Source organism: Muntiacus reevesi, chromosome 17, assembly GCF_963930625.1.
Source record: "Muntiacus reevesi chromosome 17, mMunRee1.1, whole genome shotgun sequence".
Taxonomy (NCBI): Eukaryota; Metazoa; Chordata; class Mammalia; order Artiodactyla; family Cervidae; genus Muntiacus; species Muntiacus reevesi.
Genome location: NC_089265.1, coordinates 16,941,030 through 16,965,640, shown reverse-complemented (window position 1 = coordinate 16,965,640; position 24,611 = coordinate 16,941,030).

The following is a 24,611-nucleotide window of genomic DNA, read 5'->3' as shown; positions in this document are numbered from 1 at the left end:
AGACTCACCAAGAAAAAAGGGAATGGGCTTAAATAATTAATATCAGAAATGAAAGAAGTTAGAATTAACACCATGGAAATACAAAAGATCCTAAAAGATGACTATGAACAATCATGTACCAACAAACTGGAAACCTAGAAGAAATGGATACATTCTTAAATATACAATCTTATAAGACTGAACCATGAAGTATTAGAAAATCAGAACAGACCCATCATCTGCAAAGAGACTAAATCAGTAATCAAAAAACTCCTAACAAACAAAACTCCAGGACAAGAGCTTCACTTATGAGTTTTACCAAACATTCAAAGATCTAATGTCTATTCATTTCAAACTCTTTCAAAAAACTGAAGAAAAAAGAATAATTATAAATTTACTTTATGAGACCAGTATTAACTGGTCTCATACAAAGACACCATCAAAAAAAAAAAAAAAAAAATTACAGGCCAACAATCTTGGTGAAAGTAGATGTAAAAATCTTCAATAAAATTGACAAACCAAACTCAACAATACATTAAGAGGATCACACACCACAATCAAGTGGGATTTATTCCAGGGATATCAGAATAGTTCAACAACTGCAATGTGATAAAACAACTTAAATTGAAGGATAAAAATCATGTGATCATTCCAAAAGATACATAAAAAAGCATTTGATGAAATATAGCATCCATTTATAATAGAAACTCTCAACAAGGTGAGTATACAGGGAATACAACCCAACACAATAAAGACCATATATGACAAATCCATTCTGTTTCTGGGTGTATGTCTAGAATAAAATGAAAGCACAACATTCAAAAGATATATACACTCCAGTGTTCATATCATCATTAAAATAGCTTAAATATTGAAACAATACAAGTGTCCATCAACAGATGATTGAGTAATGAAGATATACAGTGGAGCATTACTCAGCCATCAAAAAGGATGAAATTCTTCCATTTTCAAAAACATGGACAGGCCTATAGGGCATTATCCTTAGTGAAAAAGAGAGATACAGACAAATACTCTATCATTTATGTGTGGAATCTTTAAAATAAATGAATGATTATAACAATAGAAACAGACTCACAGTTATAGAGTACAAACTAGTGGTTACCAGTGGGAGAGGGCAGGTGGAAGGGCGTGAAAAAAGAAGAAGGTTGACAGTACAAATTACTGTGCATAAAATAAATTAGCTACAAGGATATATTGTACAGTACAGAGAATATAGCCAATGTTTTAATATACAATAACTTAATATGGAATCACTATGTTGTATACTTGAAAACAATATAGTAAATTGACTATACTACAATTTAAAAAAAATTAAGCAAATATCTGTCTTCAAAAGTCTGTGATGGAGTCTAGTATGATATTAGAGTATTTCAGCTTTTCTCCTACAGTTGACAAAAAAAGAGAAGGTCTTCGATACATATACTCTGTAGGTAGAAGACAACTTGGGTTTTACAAAAACAGAAGACAAGAGGTCTAACATTGGTCTGTTTTTATGGACAACAGGAAGCAAATCCTAGAGTGCTTTGATCAGTGACTTAATAGTTTCTTTTTACAGAGGACCACATTTTTCATAAAACAAGCCCAATGTAGTACTAAAATGCAAACATTCCTCCAAAGACAACTCTGAGACTTAATTGTCTACTGACATTTAATGTATAAACGTGTGTGTGAGTGTTAGTCACTCAGTTGTGTCTAACTCTGCGACCCCATGGACTATAGCCTGTCTGGCTTCTCTGTTCATGAAATTCTTCAGGCAAGATGACTGGAGTGGGTTGCCATTTCCTCCTCCAGGAGATCTTACCAACCCAAGGACCAAACCTGCGTTGCATTGCAGGCAGATTCTTTACCATCTGAGCCACCAGGGAAGCCCCGCATAAATATATATCACAAGTTATTTTTAGGCTATTTGGATGGATTTCAACATGACACTTCAATCTTTCTACAGTGTACCCAGTATGTCCTCATACAGACACTGCTTTAAATGATTAGTATAAGATTCTTTCTGGAAGGCAGATTTTAGGGAGAATTTGGGAAAAGGAAAAAAAAAAGAATGACACAAAAAATTTCAAAGTATTTCTAGAGTGCCTGGGTAAGATAAGTTAAGAACGACATACAAAAGGGAAACTAGAATTCCTTTCTTAACTGCCCACTTTAGCTTTTACTCCTGACCCTAATTTAAGGAGTTCTAGACTATATATCTGCAGAAGGACATGGCAACCCACTCCAGAGTTCTTGCCTGGAGAATCCCAGGGACGGGGGAGCCTGGGGGGCTGCCGTCTCTGGGGTCGCACAGAGTCAGACACGACTGAAGCGACTTAGCAGCAGCAGTTTGTGCATTAAAATATACAAGTTAAAATGGTGTATGCCTTAGTGTGACCACCACAGTTATATGCTAAATACCTGTACAGAAAATTCCAATACCAGTATGATTATTAAATGAAAGAAGATTTTATACACATAGAATAAAGCTTGTTATAATCACTCAAACTTCACATTGCCCTCAAACCAGTGTTTTAAACTTGTCTTAATTTCTGAAATGCCCATTACCACTTCTAGCCTTCTCATTTACCTTCCATTTGGGAAGAACATTTACTCGGAGCCTTTTCTTCATATATTTCTCGGTGCTTTTGGGGAAATCAATGCTCAGTGACATTTCAATTACTATAGCACAATATTTAAAGAGGATGAAATTATGTATTACTATTATTTTATAAGTCTTACTAGAATGGCTATTAGTTTGGGGTCCTTCAATAAGTCCCATGATGTTCTATCTGTGGAAAGAATATGATTCAGTTTTAAGACTTGATTATAGCCCCATAAAACAAATTTACTTTATTTTATTATTCCTCATTGGATGACTTGTAAGCTCAGACATGCCAATTCCCCTTCTTAAATACGAACAATAAATGTGTATGTGTGTTTGACTACACACACACAAAAATAATAATTCTCCAAATTGCCTTAAAATCGTTGGAGTATCACATTTCTATTTGAAATATAAAAAACTATTTGAAAAGATTGGAAATAATGTTTGAATAATTGTTTCTTAATTATGTTATCACTTAATCAAGGTATTAGCAGATTTTTTGACTTAAACTAATATTTTCTCTATTAAATGCACACTAAAAATTTTCCATATTTATCTGTTGTTACAATGGCACTGTAATCATTGTATTAATTGCATGATAGTCTAGAGAATATGTAGACATTAGGCTGATGAACCAGTTGTCAATACTTCCAAATTCCTCCCAAAGCATTTTGACATTAATGCGATTATTAATTATTTTTTGGGCCTCGTTATACAGAAAAGTTCCTTCTTCATTTTTACATTCCTCAAGTAATGGCTTTCTTATTTTACAGTGATTTCAATAGTGATCAGAAACTTACTGGACACCAGTAATTAGTAACTACTCCAATCATATTAGCCCTAATTAGCCCTAAAAATCAGAAGGAAGTTGTTTCAGATGATAGTCAGCATTAATAACGATCACCATTCTAAGCAGTCCTAGTAGTAAAAGTAGACAGCTTGATCAACAGAAATTGGTTTTGGCTTTTTACCCACTGCAATCATGCAGACTTATTTTAGCATAGGGCTAAAATCAATGTATCCCCTATTATTTACATTGTCGATTATGCCTTTCATCACCTAAATGAAACCTAGCCTCTAGCCTATGCATTTACATCAGTCCAAGCACTCCTGACTCACAATAATCTACTGGTTTGGTAAGTTTCCGCATTGTGCAATATAAGGGTAAAGGTCTCATAATAATGTCACTGAATTAACTCCAAAGCTTTAGAATTTCTCCAAGTCTAAGCCTTCAACTAATCAGCTGTCACCATACATAACAACCGTGATCATTAAAATCATAATGTAACTGTGATTCTATTCCAAATAAACTATAATCTAAATATTCTAAATTCAGTATATAGCTAACCATTGAACAACATGAGCTTTGGGGCACTGACTCCCGAACAGCGAAAAATCCCCATATTATTTACAGTCAGCTCTCAGTATCTGTGGTTCCACATCCTCCAATTCAACCAACCACAGACTGCAGAGAACTGCAGTATTTACTCTTGGAAAAAATTCACATACAAGTGAACCAACACAGTTCAAATTTCACATTGTTGAAAGGTTAACTATACTATGTTCATAAACATAGTACAGTTAAAACTCTTCTCTGTGTATTTCCTTAGTAGAAAATGAACAAAGATTTATATACAGTTAAATATTACTGTTTCATATAAAATTTTAATATTTAATAGGAACATATATCTTATGAATTGACATCAATAAAATAAAGTCACTGTTGGTTTTCTTCTGTGTGGTCTCTTTGATTACTTCTGCTGGAAAAGTCTTCACCCAAACAATTAACTTGGAAAACATCTTATTTGTCAAGAAACAACTCATCTACCACAGTTTTTGGGTCATGGTCTAGAAGTAATAAGCTTGCACTGGGAAGTGCTGTAGGTGATATGCACAAGGTATTCACAGATTTGTTAAATTCCAGTCTTGCTCTTAGAAGGTCACCTCACATTGCCTGAGTTTTGATGAACTTCAACAAGTTACTTACATTTTCTATACTTCAGTATCCTCAATTTATAAGGTAAATAGAATAGCACCTATTATAGAGGACTGATTTGGAGACCACTTAAGAATATATGTAAATCACTTTAAAGAAGGGTTGATACATGATACTGTTGTTCAGTAGCTTAGTTGTGTCTGAAATTTTTGTGACCACATAGACTGTAACCCTCTAGGTTCCTCTGTCCATGGGATTTCCCAAGCAAGAACATTGGAGTGGGTTGCCATTTCCATAAGTGCTCAATAAATGTTAGATATTAATAAACCTTCCTCAGTGAGCAATGAAAAGGAATAGAGGAAAACAATAGAATGCGAAAGACTAGACATTTCTTCAAGAAAATTAGAATTGCCAAGAGAACATTTCATGCAAAGATGGGCACAATAAAGGGCAGAAATGATATGGACCTAACAGAAGCAGACAACATTAAGAAAAGGTGACAAGAATACACAGAAGAACTATACAAAAAAGATCCTGATGACTGAGATAACCACGATGGTATGATTACTCACCTAGAGACAGACATCCTAGAATCCTAAGTCAAGTAGGCCTTAGGAAGCATCTTTACGAACAAAGCTAGTGGAGGTGATGGAATTCCAGTTGAGCTATTTCAAATCCTGAAAGATGATGCTGTGAAAGTGGTGCACTCAATATGCCAGCAAATTTGGAAAACTCAGCCGTGGCCACAGGACTGGAAAATGTCAGTTTTCTTTCCAATCCCAAAGAAAGGCAATGACAATGAGTGTTCAAACTACCACACAATTGCACTCATCTCACATGCTAGCAAAGAAATGCTCAAAATTCTCTAAGCCAAGCTTCAACAGTACATGAACTGAGAACTTCCAAATTTTCAAGCTGTATTCAGAAAAGAGAGAGGAACCAGATATCAAATTGCCAACATCTGTTGGATCATAGAAAAAGCAAGAGAGTTCCAGAAAAACATCTACTACTGCTTTATTGACTATGCTAAAGTTTTTGACTGTGGATCACAATAAACTGTGAAACATTCTTAAAGAGATGTGAATACCAGACCACCTTAGATGCCTCCTGAGAAATCTGTATGCAAGTCAAAAAGCAACAGTTAGAATTTGACATGGAACAACAGACTGGTTCCAAATTGGGAAAGGAGTACGTCAAGGCTGAATATTGTCACCCTGCTTATTTAACTTATATGCAGAGTACATCATGCAAAATGCTGGACTGGAGGAAGCACAAGCTGGAATCAAGATTGCCAGGAAAAATATCAATAACCTCAGATATGCAAATGACACCACCCTTATGGCAGAAAGCATAGGGGAACTGAAGGACCTCTTGATGAAAGTGAAAGAGGAGAGTAAAAAAGCTGGTTTAAAACTCAATATTCAGCAAACTAAGATCATGGCATCTGGTCTCATCACTTCATGGCAAATGGATGGGGGAAACAATGGAAACAGTGACAGATTTTATTTTCTTGCACTCTAAAATCACTGCAGATAATGACTGGAGCCATGAAATTAAAAGATGCTCATTCCTTGGAAGAAAAGCTATGACCAACCTAGACAGCATATTAAAAAGCAGAGGCATCACTTTGTCGACAAAGGTCCATCTAGTCAATGCTATGGTTTTTTCAGTAGTCATGTATGGATGTGAGAATTCGACCATAAAGAAAGTTGAGCACTGAAGAATTGATGCTTTTGAACTGTGGTGTTGGAGAAGACTCTTGAGAGTCTCTTGGACTGCAAGGAGATCAAACCAGTCAACCCTAAAGGAAATCAGTCCCGAATATTCATTGAAAGGACTGATGCTGAAGATGAAACTCCAATACTTTGGCTACCCAATGCAAAGAACTGACTTATTGGAAAAGACCCTGATGCTGGGAAAGATTGAAGGCAGGAGGAGAAGAGGACAACCGAGGATGAGATGGTCAGATGGCATCACTGACTATTTGGACATGAGTTTGAGCAAGCTCTGGGAATTGGTGATGGACAGGTAATCCTGGCATGCTGCAGTTCATGGGGTTGCAAAGAGTTGGACATGACTGAGCACTGAACTGACTGAAAATTATTGCAAAAAATTTTAAGAGAAAATATTAACTGTACAATATAAAGATACAAAATAATTACAATGATGATTCAGACATGAGAAAAGACTGTACTAATCAGTAATCAGTAAAGGTTCTATTGCTGCATATGATAATGTGAGCTACCTATAATTAGCATTAGTTAATATTAAAAGACTATTTCCCTCTTGAATACATTTCTCGAAGTATCTTCTTCAGTTCTTTTATTGAAGCACACTGGAATAGGCTAACTCACTGTTTGGCCAGCAAGTTTTGCTATTCTTGTTTCTTTAACATGTAAAATAAGTTATCACATTCATCATTGCAATAAAGAACTATGCCTGTTCCAACACTATTCTCTTCCCTCAGCAGCTGATTAAAATGTATTCGATTTTGTCATTCACAATTTTTTCTATGTATTAGTGGTTAACTGGGGCAAAGACTGTTGCAAGTAAGAAATCGTTTATTACCAAACTATGTGCATAAATGCAATAAGACATTTTCTTGAAGCTGTTGTGGACTGAATGACTCACAAGGGTTCCAAGTTTACACTTATTTCTGAGGGCTACTTTGTGAAGAAAAACCCAGGCAATATTTTGCAAATCTATTCCAAGGTGCATTGACTTTTTAAAAGTTAAATTATTTCCCCCACATTTTCTATTATTTTTTCAAACAGCATTTGGGGAGGGTAGTTTTTAAATACAGATAAAGCTAACACTTTTTGATCTAAACTTGTGAATTCTTTACCATAGTCTAGCGCAATGCCTGCTTTAGGCCCTGAAAGTTTTCTGTTCTGTCCCTGATATTGATCTGTGCATCCAATTAAATCCGTTCCCAGACTTTACTGAGTTGAGGTATTTAAACAGGACTGATGTTAAGTACCAAATGAGAAAAGTACTGTAAAGCTAAGGAGCCCAGTCAAATGCGTTTGAAAAATAAAGACAGATGGTGACTATTAGAGAGCTTTCTGAAGTTGAACCACACTATTTACGCTTAAATTTTCTTTGATAACTGGTTCATTTGCAGATGTACATATGCTTTGGGAGGTAAATATAAGATGCTAAATATGCTGTATATACTTGGGCTATGGATTCATACTGTTTCTAGGTCTTCTCAGTGAAAAAAGCTAGAGTGTGCATGTACCCCACACCCCCTGCCCACCAAAACACAGTTTAGATTAAACTGATACAGACTTGGAACAAAATATTTTTCCTATGCTGGATCTTATATACTTTTTCACACTGAGAATTCTCTTTTCTATGATAAAAATACAATACAATTAAATTTTTGAGCTTATTCTTTTAGATTTATTCCATGTTGTGTGCTGAACTGTGTCTCCCAAAAGATGCTGAAGTGCTAACTTTCAGTACCTATGAATGTGACTCTTCTCTGAAAGAGGTCTTTGCAGATGATCAATTTAAGAGGTCATCAGGGTGGGTGACTTAATAAATAACATTGGCCTTTGATTTTTCTGGGCTTAAGACCCCAAACCTCAGCCTCCCCAAATTATGGCATGATGTATATCTTCAGACCAAAAGCCAAGCGCATGTGACTTAGCGATTTCAGCAGTGGAAATAAACTTGTCGTTTGTATCCTTAACCATTGGTTAGCTAAATTTGTTATTCATCACATTTAGATGTTTAAAAGCAGAGTCTTATTTATTAGGAGATTCAATGGGAAAGTAGAAAGTAATAGCATCCATCACTCATATTGTCTAATCTCCCACCTCAGTTCCAAAATCAAGACATTCTTAATACTACATGATGGCTTCCCAGGTGGCTCAGTGGTGAGATGTGAATCAGAGGAGATGCAAGAGATGTGGGTCCAGTCCCTCCCCTGGAGGAGGAAATGGCGACCTACTCCAGTATTTTTGCCTGGAAAATTCCATGGATAGAGGAGCATGGCGGGCTAGAGTCCATGGGTTCACAAAGAGTTGGATACAGCTAAGCATGCACGCAATATGCTACAGGAGACTCCACTTGGGAAAGGATATCAGCACTTTCTCTTGGACAACATCTCGAATATTGCTTAGCCTCTCTACCTCTTGTAGCTTGGTCAAGGGGATGAATTCAAGGAGTTAAGTCAATCTTCAGGGCATGAATTAAAACACAGGACATACAACCCTCAAGTCAAGCCTATGATTATTGCTCACTTGGTCCATAGTTTTTGTTACGTTTCTGTCTTCATAAAGAGGCTATGCTTACCATTGGTCCTTCTTATCCAAAGATTGTACAGAAGTCATAATTCATTTGAAATTAGTTTATTCACTTCTCAGACTAGTCTGTTATTTTTTTTAAAAAATCTGAATCTTTTTTAGTAAAGTAGAGTTTATAAGCTCTCAAGTAAAATATGGAAGCATTTACTAAAAGGAAAGAGTTTATCTACTTTCTTTATTTAAAGGGAACATTCTAAGTCTCAACATATTAACTTTTTGATAATTCTTTATTGACCATGGCAAAACAAAAATATTATTTAAGAAATCTATCTGTATTCTCATGTATATATGTCAATATTTTCTGTAAATTCCATTCAAGATCCTTTAACCACTCTCCAGTAACTCCTTCAAAATTTCTAATAACATTATCTTTCTTATCTGCCATGGTTCTGCTAATTTTCAATGTTCTATTTGTCCTTAGCACTTTGTACATACATCTGTAAACTCTGTGATAAAGTGGTTTGATCAGACTTTTTTGCTCTCCCACTAAGCTCTTACTTCCTTTGGACACAGGCTATACCTATTCATCTTTAGCTTTCCCAAAATATGGACCTGTTGTCAGAAAAATTGGCAGAATTCAATAATTCAATACATGAGCACTTATTTATGGACATAGTTAAATTTTGTGTGTATGTAGTCAGAGTAGCATATTATCTCAATCAGGATCCATTCAGGGAAACCAAAGCCTTATCAGACCTTTCAGCAGAAAGAAATTTAATTTATGGAAAATTGATCCCATAGGTGTTGAAAAGTTAAGAGTCTAAAAGCAGCACTGAGTAAAACCACAGAGAGTAATTTCAGAAAGTGGCTATCATCTACATTGCTTGGGAAACAAAAGGGAAGAAGTGAAATTGCTAAAATTTAAAAGCTCAAGGAAGAAAATGTAGAGACAATTGCTGTTTAGACCTATGAGTAGGAGGTCCTACCTTTGAGAGGACATGAGCCCGAAAGAGCCTGCAGGTAATTACTTCTGCCAAAGAACTGCTGACAAGAGGAAGACAACAGTGAGAAGGTACCTCCTGCCCTTTCAGTCTCCATCTGGCGCCTCTTGTTGACTGAATCTACCAGAAGCCACTTGGCAAGAAGTCTTAAGAAGTATAGTTTGCAGGGTCCCAACCCCAGCATCCAAACTCAGGGTTTAGAAATGCAGGTTTGGATTTCAAAACTATAGGAAAGTAATCAGTATGCCCAATTTGGATGTAATTAAAAAAAAAAAAAAGATTTAAAAAAATTTTTTAAGCACCCTATTTTCGAATATCTATTAAGCACCAGACACCATTTTATGTTCTAAAATATTAATCATTCAACAAGTATTTGCTGAACACATACTATTTCCAGTCACTGCAAAGAACTTTCAAGTGCAATATGAAAAGATGGGCATTATCCGTTCTTTCATAGAATTTAGAGACTTGAAAGAAAAATGGGCAAATAAATGTATAATTATGATAGTATATGTACTGACCTAGCTCAAGTCATATAACCACCTTGGAAGAGTCAGAAAAGGAAATGCGGGGTAAAGAAGCCATTTAATATTTCCAGGATAATAGATCCAAGTTGCACATATAAGACCTGAATCCAGAGAGGCAAGTCTCTAGGATTCACACATTTTCTCAGGACACCACTCTTCTTACAAGGTGAGAGAAGCATTGAATGGCCTCTTGATCTGTTCTTACTGCCAACTTTTGCAAGCTCACACAGGGAAAACACAGTAAATCATTTGATTTGACTTTGTTTAGCTTCCTCCAAGATGGAAAATAAATATCTTACATGGATATCCATGCCAAGGGAAAATTCAGTTTCATTAGTTTCATCAAAGTCCTAACACTCTACATCTGTACCACCACATTCGATTCCTCTTCTTGTACTTGTGGCTAACTAGACACTTTGCCAGTTCATCAGTGGTTTAGAAAAGTCCCCTTATTTCATCCTTTAGTATGATTCCCTGAAAAAGTATGGTGCCAGAATTTCAATTACAACAAGAAGCATTGCTGGGGGCTACCCAAATTCTCTTTTGTGGCATATCCATGAATTTGAGGGTTCTGCTGTTTCTGTCATTTGAAAAACTCAGTTTTTCCTGGTGACTGCCTAGTAGATGTAAGAACTAAGTCTCTGGGGAAAGAGAAAAGAGAGTTCATTAGGGATAAAAGGAATCTTTAGTGATTCAGACCACTATAATTACTCTAAAGAAACTGCAACACTGGAGAAGTTGACTTATCTGTCTCTTGTTACGTCTTTTAGGGAAGAAAACTCTATAATGTCTTGAGACTGAATATTGGTACAAGTCCTTTCCACAATGTCATGTAAGTTAAATATACCCAGTTTTTCACAACAGAAAAACAACAGTCAAATGAACTAGTATAAAAGGTTTAACAATCCCTAGACTTCTCAGATGGTAAAGAACCTGCCTGCAATGCAGGAGACCTGAATTCGATCCCTGGGTTGGGAAGATCCCCTGGAGGTGGGCATGGCAACCCACTCCAGAATTCTTGCCTGGAGAATCCCATGGACAGAGGAGCCTGGTGGGCTACAGTCCATGGGGTGGCAAAAAGATAGACATAACTGAGCGACTAAGCGTGCGCACACACACACAGAGACTTCAGTAATAAGATACAGTTTAGAAATTATTTGGGATCTACCAAGTAACACTCACCACTCGAAGTGGATGATTTGCAACAGAATTTGGATTGGAAAGAGAAATTCAAGGTCAATCATTTAACCTGCAGATCTCAAGTGGGTAAGATTACAGGATAACATTTTGACCATTTGGGGGAAAGTCATGGAAGTATAAGCAGCCTCTTGACCTTAGGGCCGAGTTATATGTTAACCCCTAACCTTTACACTAGTTAAATTCTAAAACCCTAAGACTTCTGCATATTTTCTGAGATGTGTGTTTAGCCTTGCTTAACATGTTGATTCTTTTCTTGGATTAAGGGAAGGGAAATGATGAGTATGTGACTGAAGGATATCAAGACCCTTTCTCCACATCAGATTTGTGACTAGGCTACACAAACAAGACAACGTCAGAAAAGAACAATGCAGCCAGCTAGTCTGCACACAGTGGAAAACGATGAAGACTCTGACCCCTTCCCCAAATGATTGTTGTTTAGTTGCTCAGTCTTGGCCAACTCTCTTGTGACCCCATGGATTGTAGCCCTCTAGGTTCCTCTGTCCATGGCATTTCTCAGGCAAGAATACTGGAGTGGGCTATCATTTCCTTCTCCAGGAGATCTTCCCAACGTAGGGTCCAGAGATTGAACTTGCACTGGCAAGAGGATTTTTTTTTTTTTTTTTTTTTTTTACCACTGAGCCACCTGGGAGGCCCTATATTAAATTAGAGTGACATAAAGGAAGTTACCTAATTTCTCTGAGTCTTTCTTTCTTTCTCTTTACAACAGAAGTATTTGATAAGGTTTTCAAAGATTTGTTGTGACATTTATTGAGATATATGAGATGAAATCCCTAAAACAGTGGCTGGAATAGAATAGAAATTTGACAGAACAATGTTACTGTAAAGAAGTTGTTTTAATCTCACTCAAAGGATCTGTATGCAGGTATTTTGCTTCTAATGTTCAACATAATCCAATCTTTTAGTATACCAACTCTTCTCTTGCTTAGACAAAAAAGAGGGGAAATCATGAACAGCTTTCATTCTAAAAATAATAGATGAAAAAGTATTATCAGGCAAGGAAAAAGATAAGATGAAGATTGTAGTGGAGATTTGCCATGGTAATATTTTGCACATCAGTTAGTTTTGACTTGTTCCTTATTGTTTCCCTAAGGGTATATATAGTTCTTATCTGATGGATGGAGTCAAACCAAAGAAAGGGCATTTTCATGACTCACAATCACGAGAAATTATAAATGAAAGGGAAAATAAAAAACACATTTCTCCAGTGATAGATCTGCTTTCCTCCTAAGAGAAGAAAATGAAACAAATTTTATTCAGTCATTTATATAATATTTTGAAGCACTACTATGTACTTTGGAAATCCAATAAAATCTAAAAATAGACTCATACCTGACTTATGAAGCTTGCAGTCCAGTAAAGACAAATAAAATAATCAAAATTAATTACACAAATATATAATTATAAATGAGTTACATATTTGAGTACATTATAAATTATAAATGAGTACATATATTTGCATATATGTAAATGAGTTACATATATATATACATATATATATAAATTATAATGTAGTGAGTCACATGAAGGAAAAATATACTAAATGTTGAGAGAATACTTCCAGAAAATATAAGTCCAAGGATCAGAACAACTCACACAAAGAGAAGACAAGTTGGCCGACATCTGAAAGATGGAGAGGGATTAACTAGGTCAAAAGATGGGGAGAGAAATCCTGTATTGGGGACTCAAGAAAGAACATGGGAACATTTGCAAACCACATAAGTGACAGTTGGGCTGAAACACAGAAAAAGAAAGGCACAGGGGCAAAATATCATCTAGGGAATGAAGAAAGAAGCTAGATAATTTAAAGCATACAGGTTTTGGCAGAGATTTTGTTCTTTATGTCAATTACTGAAGGACTTTACATAGGAAAGACATGAATGAAATTGCATTTTGAAACACTAACTCTGACTATCCCTAAACAATGAACTGGAGGGAGAAACAACTCGTGGCCAGGAAAATAATGCTGAGACTCATGCAGCTGGTTCAATAAAGAGATGTAGTAGCTTAAACTAGGCAGTAAATGGATTCCAGAGCTATGAAGCAGGTTTACTTGCTTAAATTTGCTGGTGGACTAGATATGGGAGGTAAGAGATGGTGAATGACAACTAAGCATTGATCATGGTCAGAAGAAGGGAGAGAGAAAAAGTTACCCTAAGTACGAAGTACTATGATATACTATGATGGGTATCACGTTCTGACTTCTACATGTACTGGTTCTTCTGAGAAATCCTCACGGAGATGGAATAAAAGAAAGTACATGTAAACAGGGAGGCTGTGGCTCTGGGAGACTGCCCTTTAGTGTTTTCCACTAGGTGGAGAGGTCACACGTATGGAAAATGTGATGCAGTGGATAATTTTATGAGTATATGGATGCTGCTTGCCATAGCCAGCCTCCAGGATTTCCCACAAAGACCCTTGTATAACACTTGTCTAGTCCCTCCTGCACCCTCGTGACCAACAGAATATGACGGAGCTGATGTGATTATTTAACTAATATTTGTTGAACATATAGTGTATACCAGGCAATCTTACCAGCCATTAGGAATCAATACTGAAATAGTGAGTTGGTGAAAGTAGAAGAAACAGTAATGTGTCATATTTCACCATGTGACAATTACAACGAGGGTATACATTGCTGAGGAAAAATGTAAAATTCTGGGTGATTGTTAACATGAACAATATTTGTGTTATTCCAGAATTAGCATGCTGCTCTGGACTTAGTAGGTACTGTAAATGCTACAATGGATCGATTGAACAAGAGAGACTTTTCTATGTTTATAACTTAATCAAAATAGGATAAATAAAAAGGAGGGTTCTGGTCCTCATTGAACATGTGGCTCTGCATACTGTACTTCATTCACTTATTGCCAATGAAGCCATAACTATTCAGACTTTATAGATGTCTAAGACTTCACACTTACATAGAATAAATGCAAGCCAGCCGCCTGTACCTGTCTTCTCAGGATGATGACAGGACTTTAGAAGAGCAGGTATTTTGGAACTAGTTAAGTATTTGCTCTATTTGGCATTGATCATCCCTATCAAGCATTTTGTTTATTTTCCAAGGACTATTATTTGTTGATATGACCTTTTCTAAAAAGGACAAGGATGATAATGACAATCATCACTGAGTAGGGGAATCAATAAAGTTCTATTTCTGTCACACACATACACACACAGGGCTTTTAAAATCTTACTAAAAGATTGCATTAACAAATAAATCATAAATGTTCTACATAGGTAAATCTGAGCAAGCTAAACTGATTTCCTTAGATATATATTAAATCTAAAGGCTGGACTCAATTTAACCAGTGAGTTCCAGTTAACACATTTGGTGCATTGTTAGTATAAAAATTTGCTTCATAGGATAAATCATAAGAAGGACAAGAAACCTAGAGAAGCAATGACTTGCAAAATCTTAAGTGGCTGGAAAAATAATGGAAGCAAAAATTAACCTGTCCTAATTTTTAAGCAGTTAATAATGATCTACATGAAGAGGTGCAAAGAAATGCTTTAAATCACAGGACACAATAAATTAAGAGTCAGTACCAAGCAGGACAGAGCAAACATAGAAAAGGAAAAAGAAAGATTTGACTTATAGGTCAAGAAATAACAAGATGAGATAAACTTGAAAAGATTCAAGTAATATATAAAAATTATCAAGAATACAAACCTCTTCAGCTGGAGAAGGATCAATGAAAAGTTGCAAGAAAGAAAAAAAAAAGATTAGGTACCAAATGCACAGTGAATTGAATAAGAAAGATAAGGTGAAAAAAAAAGAAACATAAGGTGATATTAGCAAATAATAGAAAGGTACCATTGGCTAACAGATGGAATAACAACTTATCATGGAATCATACATGTGAACCCTTTCTATATGCCACACACAAGTTACAGTCTCTAGAGGGAGTGTGCAGAATGTGAAGAAACCAGGAGGAAAATTAGCCAAAATGTATTTTTTTAAAGGCATTTTAAGTTACAAAATGGCAGGATCTTGATACTGATGAGGGTCCTGAGAACATCTCAAACATTCAAAAAGCATGTAACTTTCTCATAAAATGCAGCAAAACAAGGCTTCTGCAGAGTTCATGTCTAAAGAGTAAATGCCACTCTGAGATGAAGAGAGTAGCCACATCCCCTTCTTCATTCACTAAGGACACACACCCTAAATCTAGGACTCTTGGCTCTAACTAGTGACTTGGGGAAGTAATGAATTATATATAACTATACAACAAGCACCTTTGGGGTCATACACAAATAGTTTTACTAGTGGATCTTCAAAGTCAGAGTGAAATTTTCTGGTGTGATTATTAGAAGGCAAACTTCTAGGCTAAGGGGCTATTTTAATAATCATTCAATATTATTTGGATATAAGGAGACTTCAGTCTACACAAGAGGTTAATATCAAGTGTATCATTCTAAGGAGATACACTATATCTTGATCCAAGACAGCAAATAGAATGATGGGGCACATCCAAGGGTAACAGATTAACAATTAAATTACATGTGAGGCAAAAACAAAAATAGTGTTTTGTATAATCAAAGCATTCCTGAAGATTTCAGCGTAAATATAAGGCAAGGAAAAGGACAGAGTGATGGCCTCTCCAGTTTCTTCCTATCTCAGGATGTTTTTAATGGTAGCGATTATCCTGTAAGACCGTTTAACTTGTGTTGTTTTACTCTCTTAACTGAAAAGCAAAAATGCTTCATAATGTAACATAAGAAACCATTCTTCTTTAGCTGAAGAGCAAGTAATAATTATAGTTCTACAGACTGAGTGGCAGAACTTCATCAATTACACAAACCAAACAGCCTGACTTCTTTTTATGATGATGACAGAGCTCATAAACAAATCAATAGAGTTTTCATTGAAACTGACTACACTTAAAAAAATATATGGAGTAGGTTTGTTGATAAATGCCTCTATGTTGTGCAGTTCCTCCAGTGAAACTGACTCTCTTCTTAAAGAACATGAATGTCATTCTCTACCTTGTTTCTCAATAAAAGAAATCTGCTCCAACTCTGGAACTCGGTGGAAAAGGAAGAAGCATTAACTACATTGGAGAAGATCATACCAATGTATAAACCCAGTAATTTATATGATTATATCACAGTTGCAACTGAGGAAAAGATACGAAAGTACTAAAAATAAAATAAAGATAAATTGGCCCATATCTCTTAATATAAGACTGAGAAGACTCACAGATCAACGTATATGATTTAATTGAAGAAAAGCAGTGTGTTCTTTTAACACAGCCTCACTTCACTTATATTTCTCTTTTAGAGAATGCTTTGATTCAAACCCCACATTAGCTAGGGCTGTTTTTCTTTTACCTTATAGATAAGATACTCCATGGCAATTTCCATTAGGCTTTTTGTCCAAAGACAGTATCAACTGAAGGTGAAGTATTTCTAACTGGCACCTTCCACCCATGGTAAGGCTAACCTGAGTGAAATCTTTCTCACTGCTCTCCCCACAAAGGCAGAGTACCAGCCAGATAGTGAGGATCAGAACAGAATGCCAAGGCATCCATGCTAACATAAGTTATGTTGCTCATGTACTCCTGGAGTAGGAGGACATGGAAGGACATGTCCGAGTTAGCCAGGGAGAAGCGCAAATTACAAACACAAAGTGCCAAGGTCAAAGACAAAACCTGAAGTATAAGAAAGGGAAGCTATTGGATATCTTTCGTCAACAGACTGACTTTATTATTTCACTCTATCACCCCTCAGGAATCACAGTTAGAGATGGAGGAGCAAACAAAATTTTCTGAGTCCAGTTTGAAGACAACCTGTTAGCTCTAATACTCTCCCAGGGTTGGAACGAAGCCTAATCATAAGGTCACTAATCAGTGATCTACACTCTAGAAGTGAGTCTACATTGCTTCACTGCTTTTCCAGAGCATCTTTTAGAATTAAAAAATGATGTCTGCGGTTAACATGGCATACCATCTTCAGTGACTTTTTTATGTTGAAATACCAGGGTGTTCTAGCTGATTCCACTTAGGATCAAGGTATTTAGTGGGAATTACATGGAAAATCTGCTCTGAGATTCTTTAAGGGTCTTTAAGGAACTGAATAAAAGGAATATAGATAATATAATCAGAATCCAGTCAGTTACACTTGCTTGTGGCAAGACTTATTTGTAAAACCACGCTATTTTTTCTCCATGCTTTCTGATTCTTATTTAAAAGTATTATACAAAATAGAAAATAATTAATAAAACATGACAAGGTTAAGATACTAGTCTAGGCATGATAAAAGGTCAAACAGTGGCGAAAAAAAAGAGCGCGCTATGGTCAAACACACAAATTGATCCAGATATCAAATAACATTAAAGAATCAAACAAAGCCTTTCATCTGAAATTTTAGAATTCTGCAAAGCAGTAATTGTCCCCTGTAAGAACTAAGAAGTCTCATAAAGGAGTAATTCTGAGCAGCCAACATTGCACATAAAGCTCCTGTCACCCTTAAGATTGCAGATCAAAAACTAGAGGCAAAGGGACCTTTTCCACTTATTTCAGGAGACTGTGGAGCGTCGTGGAAAAAGCACTCTTCTTTTGAGCTCTGAACTGTTGCTTAGTTGGTGGAGCTCAGGTAACTTCCTCTGAACCTCACTTTTTTTTTTTTTCCACCCATAAGGCAGAAATTATCAGAACCACTAACATATTTTTTAGACAAATATCGTACGGGTGTAAGAGAAAATTAAAGCATATAAAAATGCTATAAAAGTGAAAAGCAGTACACAAATATGAGTTGCTACTACTTACCCGAGGAGACAATCACATTTCCTGTGTTCTGCAGAATTCTTGATGCTGGCATTCCTCTATAATATTGAGCAGTCTGGCCCCTATGACATCTTGGTTCTTCTAACCATCACCATCTTATCCTTTGACCACTTAAGGATGCTAGACCATCCATCCTTAGCCTGTCCACACAAGCAAATGCCCATCCTCATTAGCACTCTTCACAAACTAATTAGCCTTAGCAAGCCAAAATGTACCAGCAGGTGATTATGTGAGTGGCTTAAGTGTCTCCTGGAGAGTAATCTCATCTCTGCTGTCTTCTGAGAGATTGTGACTTGTGGGTGGTTGGACTCCATGGTATACAGGAAACCTAAAGTTTGAGTTGGATCCTTCTCCATCCCTCTATCGCTTTGTTCCAGTGAAATCTGCTCAGCTCCAAAGTCACAGACTGCTCTTCTGACCCCAGTCAGCTGTCTCAAAATGATTGCCCAGAATCAGATGATATTCCACAGAGAGGTGCCAGAAAATTCAATTTCTGTGAAGAAGGAAAGCAGAATTAGAGAACCCATTTTCAATGTCAATAGCAGCTCTAGTTTCTTGACCACCTACTATGGACCAGTCACTGTGCTTCCACACATGAGGCAGGATAATAATTTAGAGTATTATTTTAGAGGTTTCTTTTCTGATATTTTGTCCCTTTTAATGCCCACTTTGGGCTTTTCAAGTGGCTCAGTGGTAGAGAATCTACCTGCCTATGCAAGAGATGCAGTTTTGATCCCTGGGTTGGGAAGATCCCCTGGAAAAGGAAATGGCAACACACTCCAGTATACAGAGAAGCCTGAGAGCTACAGCCCATGGGGTCGCAAAAGAGCTGGACATAACTGAGCAAATAAGCAACAACAACAACAAGTGCACACTTCTCCCAACTTTCATTCAAGGGTTGATGACAGAATTTCTGTTAGTTTTCTTCAAAGAAGTTCGGGGAAGAGTGATTGCGTTCAGAATTTCCACACCTACTAAGCAAATAAAGCTGGATGCTCCCGAGAGAAACATGGGGAAAGGTATTGGTACTTATAGACTAAACAACTAGCAGAGGCAGGGTACTCTCCAGACCTGTATCAGTAAAATGTTCTCTTTGTGTTGGGTAAGAAACAAAGAAAGAAAATTCTACAAATCCTGAGAGCAGAGAAAACCTACCCCCTGGGCAAAAGGGCTGGATATGAACTTCTAAGGGATATCACCAAATACCCAGCACTCAGGCTGAGCAATGAAGAGAGAATTTGAGAATCCTGTTATCTGAAGGGGTCACATATACTGTGAGGCAATGGACATTTCAGAGGCCATATCGGTTAATCTATGACCTTAGACAAGACAGTTAACATTCCCCCCAAGACCAAAGAGCCAAAATCTTACCACTGCATGATATTCTCAAAGAGTGCATATTGCTGCTCAAGGAAAGTGAGTATTTCAGGTACAAAGAATACTGAGATTTTATCTTTGTCTCTCTCCTAGCCCAAGAGAAGAAGGGTTCAGAGTCAGAAATGACCAGTTACAGCAAATGAAGAAAGCTTGTTTTCTTCCACCCCTGGATTTATGAGTCCAGATTCATTCACACTACATGTTTAATGCTTCAATTAATCCTTATGACAGCATTATGAATTACAAATTACTCCTTCCCTTGTTATAGATGAGAAAACCTAGATAAAGATATTTAAGTCACTTCTCAAGATAGCCCAGCTAGTTTATGATGGCTCTGGCTTCAGTCCTAAGTTTTTCTGACTCCAAAGCTATCTCATCTTCAATTCTATAGCATCTATACCATGACATTGAGTAGGCTGGGTGAAATTCAGTGTTGGCAATTACAGTACTGATTTCTCTCAAAGGAAATGTGAACCTGGAATGCATACCTGCCCCTTCATATTAGTACAAAGTGAAAAGAAATTCTGGGGTCTGGGGTCATAAAAGTCAACACTCCTGAACAACATACTTCATAAACATTTGTGTTTGCCTTTCATAGCTGTACGTACAATTTTAAAACACCACCTAGAATCTTTGTAGGCATTTTGCATCCTAATTTTTCCACATGTGTGGGCTTGGTGGTGGTTCAGAAAGGACAAGGCTCATGAGGGATAAAGATCCATCTGCAGTCATCAAGTAATTTTCTGAAGATTAGACACTTGGTTGGTATAAAGAAAACTTTGGCAAGACCCAGAAGTAGAGAAGGCAGCTGGGAATAGTTTATGGCTGCTCGAGGGAGCACCCCGTGCATCAGAAGGAGGCTGACAACGAGGGGCTGCTCAAAGAGCTGCCAGTAGATATTGGCACTTGCGTACTGAGACCAAGGGAGAAAAGAAGCTGCAAGATAAGAGTGCCAGCTGGAACAGCAGGGCCCAGTGAGAGGATGGAGATGAGTGCTTGCGGAGGGTACAGAACACTCACTTCTGAAATGTACAAAGAGCCTGATATGTGGATATGGGGGAGAGGAAACAGATGCAGGACAATAACACAATCAAGCAACATGGACAGCTGGAATGAACGAAGAGAAAGAGATGAGCTTCTGTGATCTTAAGAAACCTAGCCAGTTAGCATATTCCATAAAGGGAGCCTGGTCTAGTTCATTTGGTACCAGTTACATTAGATCATTGGGTAAAGAAAGGAAAGTTTAGTCACCTAGTCATGTCTGACTCTTTGTGACCCTATGGACTATAGCCCACCAGGTTCCTCTGTCCATAGAATTCTCCAGGCAAGAATACTGAAGTAGGTACCATTTCCTTCTCCAGGGGATCTTCTGAACCCAGGGATCAAGCTCAGGTCTCCTGCATTGCAGACAGTTTCTTTCTTGTCTGAGCCACCAACCAATCCCTGGGAATTTAGCAGTAAAGAATCTGCCTGTTTATTTTTGTGTATGGTGTTAGAAAGTGTTCTAGTTTCATTCTTTTACAAGTGGTTGACCAGTTTTCCCAGCACCACTTGTTAAAGAGATTGTCTTTTTTCCATTGTATATCCTTGCCTCCTTTGTCAAAGATAAGGTGTCCATAGGTTCGTGGATTTATCTCTGGGCTTTCTATTCTGTTCCACTGATCTATATTTCTGTCTTTGTGCCAGTACCATACTGTCTTGATGACTGTGGCTTTGTAGTAGAGTCTGAAGTCAGGCAGGTTGATTCCTCCAGTTCCATTCTTCTTTCTCAAGATTACTTTGGCTATTCGAGGTTTTTTGTATTTCCATACAAATTGTGAAATTATTTGTTCTAGTTCTGTGAAAAATACCGTTGGTAGCTTGATAGGGATTGCATTGAATCTATAGATTGCTTTGGGTAGAATAGCCATTTTGACAATATTGATTCTTCCAATCCATGAACACGGTATGTTTCTCCATCTGTTTGTGTCCTCTTTGATTTCTTTCATCAGTGTTTTATAGTTTTCTATGTATAGGTCTTTTGTTTCTTTAGGTAGATATACTCCTAAGTATTTTATTCTTTTTGTTGCAATGGTGAATGGTATTGTTTCCTTAATTTCTCTGTTTTTTCATTGTTAGTATATAGGAATGCAAGGGATTTCTGTGTGTTAATTTTATATCCTGCAACTTTACTATATTCATTGATTAGCTCTAGTAATTTTCTGGAAGAGTCTTTAGGGTTTTCTATGTAGAGGATCATGTCATCTGCAAACAGTGAGAGTTTCACTTCTTCTTTTCCTATCTGGATTCCTTTTACGTCTTTTTCTGCTCTGATTGCTGTGGCCAAAACTTCCAACACTATGTTGAATAGTAGTGGTGAGAGTGGGCATCCTTGTCTTGTTCCTGATTTCAGAGGAAATGCTTTCAATTTTTCACCATTGAGGGTGATGCTTGCTATGGGTTTGTCATATATAGCTTTTATTATGTTGAGGTATGTTCCTTCTATTCCTGCTTTCTGGAGAGTTTTAATCATAAATGAGTGTTGAATTTTGTCAAAGGCTTTCTCTGCATCTATTGAGATAATCATATGGTTTTTATCTTCCAATTTGTTAATGTGGTGTATTACGTTGATCGATTTGCGGATATTAAAGAATCCTTGCATTCCTGGGATAAAGCCCACTTGGTCATGGTGTATGATTTTTTTAATACGTTGTTGGATTCTGTTTGCTAGAATTTTGTTAAGGATTTTTGCATCTATGTTCATCAGTGATATTGGCCTGTAGTTTTCTTTTTTTGTGGCATCTTTGTCTGGTTTTGGAATTAGTGTGATGGTGGCCTCATAGAATGAGTTTGGAAGTTTACCTTCATCTGCAATTTTCTGGAAGAGTTTGAGTAAGATGGGTGTTAGCTCTTCTCTAAATTTTTGGTAGAATTCAGCTGTGAAGCCATCTGGTCCTGGGCTTTTGTTTGCTGGAAGATTTTTGATTACAGTTTTGATTTCCTTGCTTGTGATGGTTCTGTTAAGATCTTCTATTTCTTCCTGGTTCAGTTTTGGAAAGTTATACTTTTCTAAGAATTTGTCCATTTCATCCAAGTTGTCCATTTTATTGGCATAGAGCTGCTGGTAGTAGTCTCTTATGATCCTTTGGATTTCAGTGTTGTCTGTTGTGATCTCTCCATTTTCATTTCTAATTTTGTTAATTTGGTTCTTCTCTCTTTGTTTCTTAATGAGTCTTGCTAATGGTTTGTCAATTTTGTTTATTTTTTCAAAAAACCAGCTTTTAGCTTTGTTGATTTTTGCTATGGTCTCTTTAGTTTCTTTTGCATTTATTTCTGCCCTAATTTTTAAGATTTCTTTCCTTCTGCTAACCCTGGGGTTCTTCATTTCTTCCTTCTCTAATTGCTTTAGGTGTAGAGTTAGGTTATTTATTTGGCTTTTTTCTTGTTTCTTGATGTAAGCCTGTAATGCTATGAACCTTCCCCTTAACACTGCTTTTACAGTGTCCCATAGGTTTCGGGTTGTTGTGCTTTCATTTTCATTCGTTTCTATACATATTTTGATTTCTTTTTTGATTTCTTCTATGATTTGTTGGTTATTCAGAAGCGTGTTATTTAGCCTCCATATGTTTGAATTTTTAACAATTTTTTTCCTGTAATTGAGATCTAATCTTACTGCACTGTGGTCAGAAAAGATGACTGGAATGATTTCAATTTTTTTGAAATAAACTCAAAATGGATTAAAGATCTAAATGTAAGACCAGAAACTATAAAACTCCTAGAGGAGAACATAGGCAAAACACTCTCTGACATAAATCACAGCAAGATCTTCTATGACCCACCTCCCAGAATATTGGAAATAAAAGCAAAAATAAACAAATGGGACCTAATGAAACTTAAAAGCTTTTGCACAACAAAGGAAACTATAAGTAAGGTGAAAAGACAGCCCTCAGATTGGGAGAAAATAATAGCAAATGAAGAAACAGACAAAGGATTAATCTCAAAAATATACAAGCAACTCCTGAAGCTCAATTCCAGAAAAATAAATGACCCAATCAAAAAATGGGCCAAAGAACTAAACAGACATTTCTCCAAAGAAGACATACAGATGGCTAACAAACACATGAAAAGATGCTCCACATCGCTCATTATCAGAGAAATGCAAATCAAAACCACAATGAGGTACAATTACACGCCAGTCAGGATGGCTGCTATCCAAAAGTCTACAAGCAATAAATGCTGGAGAGGGTGTGGAGAAAAGGGAACCCTCTTACACTGTTGGTGGGAATGCAAACTAGTACAGCCACTATGGAAAACAGTGTGGAGATTTCTTAAAAAACTGGAAATAGAACTGCCATATGACCCAGCAATACCACTTCTGGGCATACACACTGAGGAATCCAGATCTGAAAGAGACACGTGCACCCCAATGTTCATCGCGGCACTGTTTATAATAGCCAGGACATGGAAGCAACCTAGATGCCCATCAGTAGATGAATGGTTAAGGAAGGTGTGGTACATATACACCATGGAATATTACTCAGCCGTTAAAAAAATTCATTTGAATCAGTTCTAATGAGATGGATGAAACTGGAGCCCATTATACAGAGTGAGGTGAGCCAGAAAGATAAAGAACATTACAGTATACTAACAATTATATATGGAATTTAGAAAGATGGTAACGATGGCCCTATATGCAGGGCAGAAGAAGAGACGCAGAAGTACAGAACAGACTTTTGAACTCTGTGGGAGAAGGGGAGGGTGGGATGTTTCGAAAGAACAGCATGTATATTATCAGTGGTGAAACAGACCACCTGCCCAGGTGGGAGGCATGAGTCAAGTGCTCGGGCCTGTTGGGCTGGGAAGATCCAGAGGAATCGGGTGGAGAGGGAGGTGGGATGGGAGACTGGGATGGGGAATTCGTATAACTCTATGGCTGATTCAT